We start from the raw sequence: 9,456 nt of genomic DNA on the forward strand, positions 1-9,456 counted from the left end.
TTTGTGGCGTACGTTGTGGAAGAAATTGAAGACAGATTTGAAGTTCAATTCATCCCATCATCCACAAACTGATGGACAAAGAGAAGTTGTGAACTGAAGATTAGGGAATTTGTTGAGATGCTTGGTGGGAGATAAGCCAAAAGGTTGGGATATGATTTTACCACAGTCGGAATTTGCATACAATAATTCTGTCAACAAGAGTACTAGTAAATCACCATTCTAGATTGTATATGGGAGTCGTACCAGAAATGCTTCGGAATTGAGCCAGTTGGATAAAGGAGAAATAAGTAGTGCTGAAGCAGAAGATTTTGTTGAACATTTAAAGAACATCCATGAGGTGAGGGAGCACATTACAAAGATGAATACATAGTATAAGGCTAAAGCAGATGTGAAAAGGCAAAGGCAGTACAAAGAATTTCATATTGGAGATAAAGTCATAGTTCATTTAAGGAAGGAGAGATTTCCAGTGGGTACGTATAATAAGCTGAAAATGAAGAAGTTTGGACCATGCAAGAAAAGGCATGATTATAGAAATGCCTGTGAAGTAGAGTTGCCAATTGAACTGAACATTTCACTAGCGTTTAACATTTCAAATTTGACAGAATATTATGAGGGAGATGATGGAGATGAAGTTGTAGAAGCACAATGGAGTATTCCAACATCCACTTCAGCTACATAGTGATTGAGGAGATATTGGACAGTCGTGAAGGAAGAAGCACAAGGAACAGAAAATATGAAGAGTATCTAGTTGAATGGAAAGGGAGGCTAGTAGAGGATTCATCATGGCTGGTCGAAAGGAGGTTGATCATCTTGGTTTTCCTCTGAATACCTAAGACGTGACAAAGTCACCTCTTAAATTACCCCGAGTGTCTGATGCAGGAGCATCCTTGGTGTAAGGGCAATCTTGCATCACCCAAAAATATTTATATTTCCACTTATCCAATTTTTATGTTTTTAATAAGGGCTACTTTTGTACAGAGTTATTCTTTGTGGAAGTTTGCTAGCTTTAGTTAATTGGTATCATGTGCTCAGATTGTTCTTATCTCATGTGTGGAGGTTCATCTTTAACATATCAGCCTACTAGATGAGTTTCATTGTCATATGTTTTAGTGCAATTAGTGCAGATTTTCGGTATGAATTTTGGCTATCCAAACTTCAGGTCCAGCAATGAAAGCTTTAATTGCTCTGAAACGAGGCAAAACCTCAACTAATGGACGCTTGCGTGATCATTGATGTAGATTGCTAGCCAAGGATTCCGAAATAGGGTTATAATAACCCATCAAGTCAACGGTTTGCTAGTCGTGGTCTCCAAAAGTGGACCCATCAGAAAATGTATCTTGTAAATTGCCTTGAGTCAATCCTTTATAATAAACTATAATGAAATGATATAATATGAGGTTTGTTGGCCTCAAGGGTTAGGCTTAGTGTCTAGAACCTTCACAGGCGGTAAAAAGTGCCTATATAAGGAAGGCTCGTAAGTTGTCTAGGGCAATTTTGGGTGATAGTCGCAACTCTCTCTTGCAGATAGTTGTAACAAAGGTGCCCATGTGGTTTTGCATATTGTAAATTTGTAATTCCGCATTTGCGGTGATAACAAGAAGCACATATTTTGTTCTCTCAATTTGTATTGTTCTTTGTTTCTGTTGTTTGTTGTGGTATTAATAGGACCACTCTTCATCATATACATAGAATGTCTATATGAAGTTGGAAGTGTAAAATGCAATAAAGATGTCACTTGAACTGAGTTCCATTGAAGATCATAATTGTTATTGTTTTTCTTTTACCACAAAAGAGACATTGGCATCTCTCAAAGCATTGTGAAGAGAAGACTTTTATTGAGTGTATTAGACATGTATGTAAAATAAGGAAGCAAAGGCATAACTACTAATTATTCGGTGCAGTTTCTTATCCTATCAAATGTCAATGATCGAGATACAAAGCTATGTGGCTATGCACTGGATAAAGAGATGATTAAAAGTTCAAAGATAAATAGCCAAAGATAAACAAACTTGGTGGTGAGATGGAAGCAGTAAGGAGGAAATGAAGATGATAAAGATGGGAAAGATGAAGCTTGGAAATGCTTAAAGATGACTATGACTATATAGAAGGAAAAAGATGTCTATTGAATGCAAGTGGAATACATTTCCTTGAAAATTGAACTTGGTGATAGAAAGGTAATCCATGGATCGAGCAAAGACAAAGAGATCATTTCAATGACACTGACACCTTGGTTCTATTTTAAAATTGTGGGATTGTTAATCGCCTTTTGTAAAAGCTACTTATGTCACCCAATGTAACTTAAGTTATGATTTGAGTTCAATAATTGTAAAAAGCTAGGTGCAATCCTGACTTGTACTAAGGAGGTAGTCATTTTAAATTACAATTAGCAACTTTTGAAAGTTTTGATTTGTAAGTAACCACCTCAAAGCAGTTACCAATTGGTACTTAATTAGTTACCCTAGGTAGTTACTAAAGTTAGTTAATTAGTTACCCAATGTAGTTAAGTGGTTACAGGTTGGCTATCAAGAAGAGCCTATATATACAAGGCCATTTGAAAATGTAAAGAAAAAAGGTACTTTTTGCACAAAGGGGATATTATGGAGAAATTTCAAAACAGATTTTTGGCTTTCCATCATGTATACAGTTATCTTTGAATTTGTACATCTTTAAAGATATAATGAAGAAAGTGTTTAGTCATATGTCTCAATTGTGTTCATGATTTGATATTACTAAGTTTTCATATGTCAATTTGGTAATCTCTTTAGGTGTTGTTGAAAACCATTAGTCTTTCTCATTTATGTAATTGGTTTGGCAAAATGCATTCGTTTCTAGATATCTAGATAAGAATGTACTAGAATAACTTATCTTTTTGTACGTTAAGGTTTGTTGTTCTTATTTTGTCATCATTTCATTTGTGCCTAAACCCCTTTGTAATCATTATCATTTGTGAATCTCAACGTATTCGTATGTCTGCTTTTGGGGTTCATGTTTGTAGTTCTATTTTGTTTCCTTTATGTACTTTCATGTGAAAAGTACACAGAAATACAAACACCCCTATCATATGAGGGAGCCGCCCCTCTCAATTGCAGAGGATGGTTGAAGTTTGATAGTGATCAGGCTCCAATCTATCCAAATGTTGGTGCAGTTGTCACTGCTCTGCGGGTGAACAAGGTCATTTTCAAAGAAGCATTCGCAGTGACAAATCTATTTACCAACACTAACATTGATATAGGAAAGACCCTTGCCACAAATGGTTGTGCTACAACATTCTTCCAAGAGTTTTCCAGTCTGCTTAAAAATGACCTGCTTGAAGTTTATAAAGACGTTCCTCTAACCAAATAAGCAGACCTTCAACAATACCATGTCAAATAGTCTTTCTGCATCTATGCTAGGGGCACCACGGCCTATTGCTGTATCCAACTCCGTTTATAAGTTCATAAAAATATTGGTAACAAAACCAACAAAACATGTCTCTAAAACATAGTTTCTACCCAGCAAGAAAAGCTTTGATATACTCATCAAATTCTTAACAGCATTACAGGGATCTAGTGGTCTACCCACTCTTGAAAAAATGTCGCTGTACATGACTAATAAGTATGGAGAATTGGGAGTTCCCTAAGAAAATGTTGCCCTTAGGTTTCAGCAGGGCCTTGGTAGAGCGAATCAGATGCTGCTGGTGTCTGGCGACATTTGCCAACCCGAATGATTCTCGAACCAATGGCTTGGGGGTTCAAAGATGATTGAGACAAAGCAATCTCCTTTCATCCCATGGTTTTATCATCTAGTTCAAAGGTTTTGGAAGATATCTCAAATAAGCCTCAACTCCGGTGATAAATATGTGCATATCCTCTACTCGTGGAAACCTAAGTTTCGGGTGACAATATAATGAACTCTGGCTGTCGATTTCGAAAGGTATCACAATGTTTTGCAAATCTTGGACAGATCATTCAGCCAAGTCTAGCTAGAAAATGAATACTATTGATGAATAAATTACCTTGTAAATATGCTGAGCAGTGCCAGCTCATATTCTGCAAGAACCCAAACCACCTAAATCCGTCTGACGCTAGATAAGCTGATAACGGCAGAATATCCATAAGCATTGCCTCACCTTGAAATCTTACGGATAAAGCGACAGGCATTTTAACATAGAGACTACCCAATACTGGTCATGCTTTACCCCCCGCGAGAGCGAACAAGGATTAAGAAAAACGCAATATATTGAAACCACTTCCCTTAAACCTATTGTCCATAAAATCAAAAACTAGGAGGATTTTCCGTTCACACGACAATAAGAGATCATTTGAAAGCAATAACGAAGAGAAAATATATATAGCTTAGACCTCACATAATACATTACTCTAGCTACAAACCTAGTGTTCAACCATTCTCGTAACAAGCATGTCACAAAAATACTGCATACATTTAAAACTGGAGCAGTTAAAACTGTTTAATTTCAGTCCAACTAATACCAAAATGAAAACACACCTAGCATGGAATATTTATATCTCAAAAAATCAAACAAATGTATTTTTTCAATGACTTACTTGCTATACTTGCAGCTGACCAGGAATCCATCCCAAGGAAGATGAAGGCACTTTCAATTCGATTTTTCTTAGACAGACATTTAGAGGCGGAATGCTAGCCACAAATTGGGGCGGGAAGAGGAAAACAAAACTCTGTTCTCGCAAGCTCCTTCTGCATTAAAAAATTGAATTTAATTCCACAGAAAACGTGTCTTGCACCTAATAGGATAATTTAAAACGCTAAATCCTTTCACTTATTTAAATATAAAGTCGACTTAGGGAAAATAGGGCGGGGCAGTAAGGCAGGGTCCCATGAGGGGGCTACAGGGCTATTTTTCAGGTAGAGGAGGTCCTATAAGAAATTTTTTTAGGGGCTACAGGTTTAATTAGAATCTTTTCCTTCATAATAGGAGCCCCGCTTTTTTAGGAAGCAAATGAAAATGGGGTGGGGTTGGAAATAGGCCCACCAGCTTAGGGAAAAATCTAGCCATTTGTCAAAGACTGAAACTTTAAAACTAAAAAAGTCTTTTATCATAAAATAAATTTTAGAAAGTTTTTCCTTAAATTTGAGAGCTGAAACTCAAATTACAAAACCCATAGGACCATTCAGCTTACAAATTTCCTAAAAAATCTCAGCGGGTGCAGCTCTATTTTTAAAGAAGTTGGCTTCCATGGGACCCCAGCCTAAGGGTTTGGTGGAATTGTTCGACACATTTTCTTTAAACATGAGATATCGCTGAAATTGGAGTTGAACAAAATGAACTGGGGAAAAAAAAGGTCAAAGATGAAGGAGCGAAGGTATTTTGGTAATGTTCATAAGGTCGACCAGTCAATGGGGACTACTTTCATGTTGTTTTCAATATTATGAATTTACTTTAAAAAATTAATTGTTTTGTATAGTTTTATTTCTTCATAAAGTTGATGCAAGTGGCCCTCCTTTAAATTTTCCTCAAATTGTTTCTAGATATCCTAGTAGGCAGCGCACTCAAAAATTAAGTGTCATTATGTTTTAATACATCTTTTACTGTAGTAGATGCACTTTCTTTCTTCACAATTCTCCTTGGGTAATGTCCATCTACCCATCTCACACCGTAGATGATGGGATCATGTTCTTCATTACGCCACTAGCAGCCTATTTTTATCTTTCATGTCCTCTCAGAGGTAATCTTTAACCTTGTGACACTACATGGGATTGAACTCTTTTACATAGTGGCCATTTTTCTTCGCCATTAGTTTTGTCCACATGGTATTTTTAAATTTTTCCACCACAAGCCTTTTTATCTCTTCATTGGTCTTGGGTGGTTCTAGTATGTCAATGTCCCACTTAATTAGTCATTTTTCATTATGTTTTATCAACATTTTCTTTCTTTGGTCTGATCCCTCTTCAACCACAAACTTGGGCCAGCATTGTGTATCCATATTTTCAACCTTGTTTAAATAGCTTAACAGATGAACAATCATAGAAGCTTCCATCAGGCACATCATTGCTTCAACCAAGAGGATCTTATACGGTATTGTTGATTTGACTTTAAGGTTTGTAGTGATAGGTTCTTTTGTATTCTTTTTATCTGCTCCATTTGTGGCTAGATAGGTTGCTCTCCCAAACCTCACACCCATATAGGGCAACTGGGGTGACTATGATGCAGGAGCATCTTGCATGGGAAAATTATTGAAATTTTTTTTTTTTAAATTGGAAAAAAAATAAATAAATAAATCTGGAGGAGAGAGAAAGTGACGAAAATTAGAGAAAATAAATAAATAAAAGGAAAAAGGAGAAAAGAAAGGAAAAGGGGATTTCTATTTTCGAGGTGCATAGGTGGCATAATAGAAAAAATAAAAAATAAATGGTTGTCATTCCATTTATCAAGGTGTGTGGGAAGAATTCTAGAAAGTTATGAATATTGTAAAAAGTTGTGGATATTGTAGAAGGTTATGGAAGTTGTAGAAGGTTGTGGAGAAATTCTAAAAGGTTGTGGATAAGTCATGTATTGGGTGGTTAGTGCCTATTTAAGCAAGGCATATGAGCATTTATAATCAAGCTCGAGGAGTAGAAGCTTGAGAAGGAGAAGCTCGAAAAAGAGAAGCTTGGAAAGGTGAAAGTTGTGGAAGGTGAAGCTTGGAAAGCTTGGAAGGCTTCAAGGTGTGAAAGAGAAGGAGGAAGTGAAGAGTGAGTTTTCCTGAGTCTGTGGACAGAGCGCCGAATGTGAGGCAGTTTACAGCAGAATTGTGATGGACTTGTGAGAGTGTAGACAAAGTGTCGAATGTGAGGCAATTTACACTTGGATCTTGGATAGAGTTAGAGAAGAGCTAGTGACTGCGGTTTAGAAACAAGGAGGTTGTTTGGTGGCTTGCGAGCACAAGTTGAGATCTCAGAGGTTTCTACCAGAGTGTGGATTTGGACTAGCTTGGGTTTGGATTGGATCTTGAGAGATCTTGCCAAAAATGTTATTGTAATTACTATTGGATTTTCAAGTATAATAAAATTGTCTTCATATTGTTGCATTCTTGGTTGCGAGTTGGTAAGGGTAGTGTGGCTCGTCATCAAATGGTATCAGAGTAGGCCCTTCATTAGACTAGTAGCCCAAAAAGATTTTTTTTGGATTTTCCAATCCCAAAGCTATGCCTGACTACACTTGTTTTACAATAAAAAGGAAGCCCTCCAACCCCCTTGTATCAACTTATTTCTACAAGTTTCCTAATCAACTTTGTTGCTAAAGTCGATGCCTAGGTATTTATATTCTTCTACAATCTCAAGAATGTTTCCTTTGAAGTGGAAGTCAACTTCTTGTTGTTTCTTGTTTAGAGACAATATCATAATTTTAGTCTTGCTAGTGTTCACTTGCATCCCAACTTCTTGACAAAAACTCTCCAAAGTTCTCAAGTGTTCTTTTGGATCCTTGGTCGTTTGTGCAATTAGAATAAGATCATCTGCATATAGAAGCAACTTCACCACGTAATTAGCAAGTTGGACTCTCCCACCCCCCACCGTTTTGTTTAACCATTCTTCCAAATTGTCAATATATAATACAAATAGAGTGGGTGAAAGAGGGAAGACTTGCTTAACTCCAATATTGTTGCCAAAACATTATGACATATCATCTTTTATTCTGATTCTAGCTCTAACATGCTCATAAAGCCCATGAACAACTTCTCTAAGCTCATTTAGAACTTAAGCTCCTCCATTTATTTCCAAAATTTGTCTCTAGGAACCATGTGAAGAGCTATTTTAAAATCAACAGAACAATAGAAAATCTCTTTGCCCTATATATCCCAAACCTTTTCAATAAGGTGTCTAAGAGTGATGCAACGGTCAATAATAGAGTGTTTTGGTCTAAACCCAATCTGTCGTTTTGTGGCCTGTCATGCCCCCAAATAATTTTCCAAGGAGTAGATTTACCACAATAGTGTGGTAGTTAGAGGGATTATTGGTATCTCCACTCTCGTGGAGAGGTATAACCACACTGGTGGTCCAACTTGTCGAAGAGCCAGTTTGATTAACTTTGTTGAAAATATTTTGGATGTGGGGAGCAAGAAGTTCTATGCCCCCACTTCAGAATTTTATCTCAAAGCCCATTGATATATTTTGCTTTTATTACTTGCTAGATTCTTTATTCCTTCTTTAATATCCTCCGCTGAGAAAAGTTCAATAGAAGTGCTAATTCTAAGAGGATTGTTTATGTCTTGAGTTTGATCATAAAGGAGTTTTGCATACTCTAGCCACTGACTATCTGTAATATTGCTTTCTATTTGTTACTTCTTTTGTTGTAATTCTCTTTGAAATCTCTCGAGGTTGTGTTTCCCCAAAGAGATTAGCTATTATCTTCTTGTAGTGACATATCTTTCCTTTTTAGATTTTATCAACTCCTTATATAATATTTTGTTTTTCTTTTCCAATTTATTCTTTTTTTTGTTGCCTTGCACTCTTCACCATACCATGGGTTGGATGGGAAAGTGTTGTTGCCCCTCTTTTTAGACCAAGATATTTAACATGCCTCTAGAGCTTTATGGATTATAGGAATAAGCAAGTTGTAACAAATATGTTTCTTATTCTCTTTTGTTCCCTTGCACAAAGGATCGTCTTTTGTAATTTGAAGATTGTGCTCCAAGGCAACCACAAATGACTCATAATTTTCTTGATTGAAGCTGATTTTTCCTAAGAATGAATATTCATGTGCAAGAGATGATGAATACAACATTTCTTTTAATGTCAAATCTGAAAAAGTTGAGCATGAAATTCAAATAGCAAACAAGGTGGAAGTTTGATAAAAATAGACTCCCACTTCGAATAACTTTAACATGGTGTTCAGATTTATATGTAAACAAGTTTCTAGAAATAAGGAGTAGTGAGGAGGACATTTGGATAAATGTGACATAAAAAAATAATAAGCGAGAATAAAGAATTAAGAGAAAATGTTTAAAAATTACAATTCAACATGAAAAGAGGTGAATATGAGTTATGAGGAAAGAGCGAGAGGAAATGAAAACAATGGGATAAAACAAAATAAGTGGAAATGAAATATATACTGACTTGCACATTAAGAAAATTTAATCTGTAATGGCAAGCATGGAGTTAAAAGAAAGTTAGTCAAGAGAACAAACAAAAGAGGTCAAGTTGTGAACTCAAGTGGCATGAGGGTCATCAAACACACTAAGTGAATTCATTGAAAAGAAAGGATGCATATACAAGAAGAGAAGAACAAAAATGATAAGACAACAAATATCATCGTCAAAGAGCTAAAAAGTTGTAGAGAAAAGAAAACACAAAATAACTAATAAGAGACTTCCTTAAAAATCAATTAGAATAGTATAGAGTAATCCAACTAGCACAAAGAATTGGAAAATGAAAGAATGATGGCAGAGGCAAACATGTAAGGAATAATTTGAACATCATGGAGGACACAAACATGTTTCTAAGAAATAGGAGGTTCCTCAA

The 9,456-nt window shown here is 36.0% G+C and overlaps 1 protein-coding gene across 2 annotated transcripts in view; it reads right to left on the reverse strand.

Annotated features, from left to right (window-relative positions):
- The window catches only part of LOC149570565 (uncharacterized), a 133,620-nt gene extending 128,317 nt beyond the window's left edge, over positions 1-5,303 (reverse strand). The window contains exon 1 of one of the 2 annotated variants that reach the window (XM_089823152.1): positions 4,545-5,303. The gene's annotated coding sequence lies outside the window, so the exon portion shown is untranslated. Of the gene's footprint in view, positions 1-3,994; positions 4,303-4,544 lie in introns of those variants that run through there. The other variant, XM_089823153.1, reaches the window with a different exon arrangement.
- Positions 5,304-9,456: the final 4,153 nt, after the last annotated feature.

Source organism: Cupressus sempervirens, chromosome 3 (genome assembly GCF_028749045.1).
Source record: "Cupressus sempervirens isolate cs-2001-9-10 chromosome 3, ASM2874904v1, whole genome shotgun sequence".
Lineage (NCBI taxonomy): Eukaryota > Viridiplantae > Streptophyta > Pinopsida > Cupressales > Cupressaceae > Cupressus > Cupressus sempervirens.